This window comes from Aedes albopictus, chromosome 3, assembly GCF_035046485.1.
Source record: "Aedes albopictus strain Foshan chromosome 3, AalbF5, whole genome shotgun sequence".
NCBI classification, from domain to species: domain Eukaryota; kingdom Metazoa; phylum Arthropoda; class Insecta; order Diptera; family Culicidae; genus Aedes; species Aedes albopictus.
Window position 1 is genome coordinate 45,488,848 of NC_085138.1, and position 6,597 is coordinate 45,495,444.

Genomic DNA, 6,597 nt, shown 5'->3' on the forward strand with positions numbered 1-6,597 from the left:
TTGGGGGTTGTCAAGCCCTCCCCTCTTTATACGGGTTGTTTCTATACATAATACATTGCTTGTCATACTTTAACACCCCCCCCCCCCTGAGCGTGGCGATCTTTATGGATGACCCCTATCCGACTAATTGAACTTATCACTAACAGAAATTCAAGTGCGCGGAATATTGAAAATTGCCACCTCCAGCTGTAGCCACTGAATCTAAACGGAAATAATGCATTCGACAGCAGTTCATTTACGCTCCAACTCCCCCATTATGTAATCCTGTTGAAGAACCTGTCGCCGAAGTAGCTTCACGTTGGTGCACCTTATAAGTAGCCAACGCTTCGTTCCTTGAGTATCCATCCGAGCTGTCTACATCCACCCACATGTTCATCACATCCGGTTGTTTACCTTCGCATTCAAGCGAGCATCCTGCGCCGCTTGGTTATCTCGGTTCATCGTCGGCTCCTCAGTTCCTTCCTGAAAACAACGAAAAACCAGGGGTGGTAGATCCTACCCTCTACGCCCACCCAAACATGCCCACCTGCGCGCCATCTGCTGTTGGTTCTAATTTGTAAACATCTTTTGTTTAGTTGTTTATAAACATCAACAATAGTAAAAACATTAGCGTTTTTCTTTTCCTTTCGGTGCTGATGCTCAGCTTTTTAGGTAATTATCGAAATTTATTGAGTTGTAGTGTTAAATTATCCTCATATTAAAGCACCAGAACCGCTCTGGGAGTTTTCAATTTTCAACCGATTTCCGCACTCCAAACAAAACGAAAACAAAAACAACCGAGAGTAGAGGCAAATATTTCATAATGGCGAAAACAAAGCACTGATTTTTTTCGGAATAAAATTTTTCAATATAATCTAAATAAAATTTGTGGGATTATGCTTGAATCACATGCTGACTTGCTTTTAGCATGATAAAACGGTGTTAAAATCAATTTTGCGAACGATAATAGATATTTTCTTGGTTGGCCGTTACGTCCTTCTAATGGTACTAAAATTGAATAGAGGGTAGGCGCAATTTGTTCCCAGTTGACAGCCAGCTTACTCCCCTGCGAAAAACGGGCTTCACTCATTTGAAACATTCGGAAAATGAAAAAAAAAACTATCAAATTACTTACCTTCAAGATTCTATTCCTTCTGATGCTGAATTGCTATTGGAATTGCTGTCCGCAGCTCTCGGGTTTTCTCGGGTTCGCACGTTCCGTTGAGGAAGAATCGTCCCAATTCCTGATGGCAGCTTGTCCGCAGGCTACTGGTTGTGATGGTGGCAAAGTGCAATTTGGGAAATTTGATGAACGTTTGCTCCTTCGACGCGGTTAGCAAAAGTCGCATACCTTTTGAAAATGGCTTATCCGAGTAAATATGGTATTATGATGAAATTACCAAAAATCAAACATCGAAAATAATCAATAACATTTTACCAATTTATCCTCGCGAAAATTGCATGCTAAAAACTTCAATGCAAATAATGAAAAATAATAGTGTATCACGTAAACAGGCGATCGATATGTAGCAAAGTTACGAAATGTAAATTGAAAATTTGCACAAATATTTACAAATGGTTGCGCTCGTGAAATGCGTGAAATAAGCTCTTGTGAACAATTGGACGACAAATGAAGCAAACTCATAACTCACAAATACAATGCATACTACTGTATGCCATATTGTTGAACAAAATTTATGTATAGTTAATTGCACAGGTGTGAGTGTGCTGCTCAAATATAAAAACTAACAATTAGATATATTGTGATCCTACATTGCAACCATGCACTACTAGTTTTCATTCCCTTATTATTCAACAACACCTTGCCACTATGGCAAATTGTCACTACTTGATATGTTTTCTGCAAATTGTTGATTACAGTATTTGGTTTTGATTTCATATTGTTGAACATAAAAATACCTCTTTGAGATAGAGTTACCTCACCAGTTGGAAGCAATTTATTGTTTGGAACGTATGACAAATTGTATTTTTCTATGCGGGATACTATCATAATATTGTATTTAAGTGCTTATTGGTTTCATAAAAATTGTTCTGTCATTTATATCTGAATTTATATATATAGATAAAAAAAAGTTTTTTGTTATAATATCATCCCATCAAACAAAATCTACCTCTTTTTAATGCCTCACCCTGTCGGTCGAGCTGAATTGATCGAGGTCAGTTTTACGACTTTCAGCCGATGTTCCGAAGCAGGCTTTGACATTGTTTTGGTCGTCTTTGTATTTTAACCTATATAGAGTTATACATACTCTATGCCCAGGCGTTTGGGACCCATATTCTTCTCACCAGAAAAAAATGAGGGAAAACGCAGATGTAACACTTTAACCGCTCGGACAGATAAACAGATTCTCGAGATCCCGCAGATTCTAGTCATTGCATCGTCCTTTGTCAACTTTCAACCGAATCTGAAACGGCAGACCGAGAAAGGGGCCCAACAGTCTGGGATGACGGAGACGATCTCGTCTTAAGACCATTATTTATGATGACTGTCTCTCTATATATGTAGGATGGAAAGAATAAAAGAGACCCTTCGATGAAAAAAAAATCCATGCTTAACAATTCGAGGGTATCTTCGTGTTAAAATACCAAAACGGTCACTTTTAATCGGACGAAATCGAATCAGGTTGATCATTTCCCGTCGTCTCAAATGGGACCGACTCGTAGATCGGTAGGTCCTTAATCGGTGTGTGAATCGCATTTTAAATGGAACAAGTTCAAGTCCGGTGGACGAACCGGATCAGTCTTTTGATACATATATACCATAATTACATCTTTCACAGGGAGAAATTTCCTGCTGATTTATGACGTAACCACGTATATCTTCCACGGTGTAATTAAGAAAATGACATAAATTATGATTATATCCAGGTATATGTGCGTAATTCCCAAGGGTTTAGAACGAATGGGATGTCTTTATTTTCCGCCATAAAAATATTACCTTTTTACATTTCCTTTTACAGATTTTGGATGGGAGCCAGAAGGATACAGAAGAACATGGGGTGCACGTTAAGCGTGCTCGCGGTCGCGGTAGGCTATGAAGTGTTGTAAAAGCACCGTCAACGGAAAATGAAGCGTGCGTTGAATTTCCAAAGTCCATTGAAATTCCATGTGCTATAAAATCCAATAAAAACAACATATGCTTAAAAGTATGTATCTCGCTTAGCAGGTGTAATGCTACGTTAAATTTAGAGGAATTTGTGACAATTGCTAATCTAAAACGAAATCTGGAGCTCGATTTGAAAAGGTCGTATGTGCTTTTGTCGATTAAAAATTCGATCAGTCGTATTCGCTTATTATAGCAAAATCCGTTGAAATTGAACGAAGCTGATACATACATCAGTAAAAGTCTCCAAAGTATCTTCCATATTGCTACAATAACTAAAATAAACTGATCGAATTTTATATCGACATATGTACATACGACCTATTCAAATCGAGCTCCAGAAATGTGTACTCGTCAAAATTTGTAGAAACGTTTACATCTATGCATAAAGTTGGATTTTCCAGAAGCAGACATAAAATTTCTACGTCGCGGTAGGCTATGAAGTGTTGTAAAACCACCGTTAACGGAAAATGAAGCGTGCGTTGAATTTCCAAAGTCCATTTGAATTCCATGTGCCATAAAATCCAATAAAAACAACATATGCTTAAAAGTATGTATCTCGCTTAGCAGGTGTAATGCTACGTTAAATTTAGAGGAATTTGTGACAATTGCTAATCTAAAACGAAATCTGGAGCTCGATTTGAAAAGGTCGTATGTGCTTTTGTCGATTAAAAATTCGATCAGTCGTATTCGCTTATTATAGCAAAATCCGTTGAAATTGAACGAAGCTGATACATACATCAGTAAAAGTCTCCAAAATATCTTCCATATTGCTACAATAACTAAAATAAACTGATCGAATTTTATATCGACATATGTACATACGACCTATTCAAATCGAGCTCCAGAAATGTGTACTCGTCAAAATTTGTAGAAACGTTTACATCTATGCATAAAGTTGGATTTTCCAGAAGCAGACATAAAATTTCTACGTCGCGGTAGGCTATGAAGTGTTGTAAAACCACCGTTAACGGAAAATGAAGCGTGCGTTGAATTTCCAAAGTCCATTTGAATTCCATGTGCCATAAAATCCAATAAAAACAACATATGCTTAAAAGTATGTATCTGCAGGTGTAATGCTACGTTAAATTTAGAGGAATTTGTGACAATTGCTAATCTAAAACGAAATGTGTACTCGTCAAAATTTGTAGAAACGTTTACATCCATGCATAAAGTTGGATTTTCCAGAAGCAGACATAAAATTTCTACGTCTGTCTGTCTGTCTGTCTGTCTGTCTGTCTGTCTGTCTGTCTGTCTGTCTGTCTGTCTGTCTGTCTGTCTGTCTGTCTGTCTGTCTGTCTGTCTGTCTGTCTGTCTGTCTGTCTGTCTGTCTGTCTGTCTGTCTGTCTGTCTGTCTGTCTGTCTGTCTGTCTGTCTGTCTGTCTGTCTGTCTGTCTGTCTGTCTGTCTGTCTGTCTGTCTGTCTGTCTGTCTGTCTGTCTGTCTGTCTGTCTGTCTGTCTGTCTGTCTGTCTGTCTGTCTGTCTGTCTGTCTGTCTGTCTGTCTGTCTGTCTGTCTGTCTGTCTGTCTGTCTGTCTGTCTGTCTGTCTGTCTGTCTGTCTGTCTGTCTGTCTGTCTGTCTGTCTGTCTGTCTGTCTGTCTGTCTGTCTGTCTGTCTGTCTGTCTGTCTGTCTGTCTGTCTGTCTGTCTGTCTGTCTGTCTGTCTGTCTGTCTGTCTGTCTGTCTGTCTGTCTGTCTGTCTGTCTGTCTGTCTGTCTGTCTGTCTGTCTGTCTGTCTGTCTGTCTGTCTGTCTGTCTGTCTGTCTGTCTGTCTGTCTGTCTGTCTGTCTGTCTGTCTGTCTGTCTGTCTGTCTGTCTGTCTGTCTGTCTGTCTGTCTGTCTGTCTGTCTGTCTGTCTGTCTGTCTGTCTGTCTGTCTGTCTGTCTGTCTGTCTGTCTGTCTGTCTGTCTGTCTGTCTGTCTGTCTGTCTGTCTGTCTGTCTGTCTGTCTGTCTGTCTGTCTGTCTGTCTGTCTGTCTGTCTGTCTGTCTGTCTGTCTGTCTGTCTGTCTGTCTGTCTGTCTGTCTGTCTGTCTGTCTGTCTGTCTGTCTGTCTGTCTGTCTGTCTGTCTGTCTGTCTGTCTGTCTGTCTGTCTGTCTGTCTGTCTGTCTGTCTGTCTGTCTGTCTGTCTGTCTGTCTGTCTGTCTGTCTGTCTGTCTGTCTGTCTGTCTGTCTGTCTGTCTGTCTGTCTGTCTGTCTGTCTGTCTGTCTGTCTGTCTGTCTGTCTGTCTGTCTGTCTGTCTGTCTGTCTGTCTGTCTGTCTGTCTGTCTGTCTGTCTGTCTGTCTGTCTGTCTGTCTGTCTGTCTGTCTGTCTGTCTGTCTGTCTGTCTGTCTGTCTGTCTGTCTGTCTGTCTGTCTGTCTGTCTGTCTGTCTGTCTGTCTGTCTGTCTGTCTGTCTGTCTGTCTGTCTGTCTGTCTGTCTGTCTGTCTGTCTGTCTGTCTGTCTGTCTGTCTGTCTGTCTGTCTGTCTGTCTGTCTGTCTGTCTGTCTGTCTGTCTGTCTGTCTGTCTGTCTGTCTGTCTGTCTGTCTGTCTGTCTGTCTGTCTGTCTGTCTGTCTGTCTGTCTGTCTGTCTGTCTGTCTGTCTGTCTGTCTGTCTGTCTGTCTGTCTGTCTGTCTGTCTGTCTGTCTGTCTGTCTGTCTGTCTGTCTGTCTGTCTGTCTGTCTGTCTGTCTGTCTGTCTGTCTGTCTGTCTGTCTGTCTGTCTGTCTGTCTGTCTGTCTGTCTGTCTGTCTGTCTGTCTGTCTGTCTGTCTGTCTGTCTGTCTGTCTGTCTGTCTGTCTGTCTGTCTGTCTGTCTGTCTGTCTGTCTGTCTGTCTGTCTGTCTGTCTGTCTGTCTGTCTGTCTGTCTGTCTGTCTGTCTGTCTGTCTGTCTGTCTGTCTGTCTGTCTGTCTGTCTGTCTGTCTGTCTGTCTGTCTGTCTGTCTGTCTGTCTGTCTGTCTGTCTGTCTGTCTGTCTGTCTGTCTGTCTGTCTGTCTGTCTGTCTGTCTGTCTGTCTGTCTGTCTGTCTGTCTGTCTGTCTGTCTGTCTGTCTGTCTGTCTGTCTGTCTGTCTGTCCGCGAACGCGACTAGCTGTGCAGCAAAGAAGTAGCACAGACAAACGAACGTAACACTGACAAAATTACCATCGATCATTTACTAGTAATCATTTTACATCTTTTATGTTCTTAGGGGCCATACACAAATTGCGTCACGCTTTCAAGGGGGGGGGGGGGGGGTTGCAGAACGTGACGACCCTTACAAAACATATTGAGGTTCCATACAGAAAGTGTGACATAGGGGAGAGGGGGGTTGAAAAGGGCCGATTTTTGCGTGACAGAATTTGTGTATTACCCCTTACAGTCATACCCAGAGCCACGTGTATCGCTTTTGCTTCGAAAGTGACGTTTCACACTCTGCTGGAGGTGTTGTACAACGTAGTGGTGGTAGGTGGTTGTATAAACTGGGCGATCGATTCTAGGAAACTTGTTCTAGGTGTTAGGGGCCGTACACAAA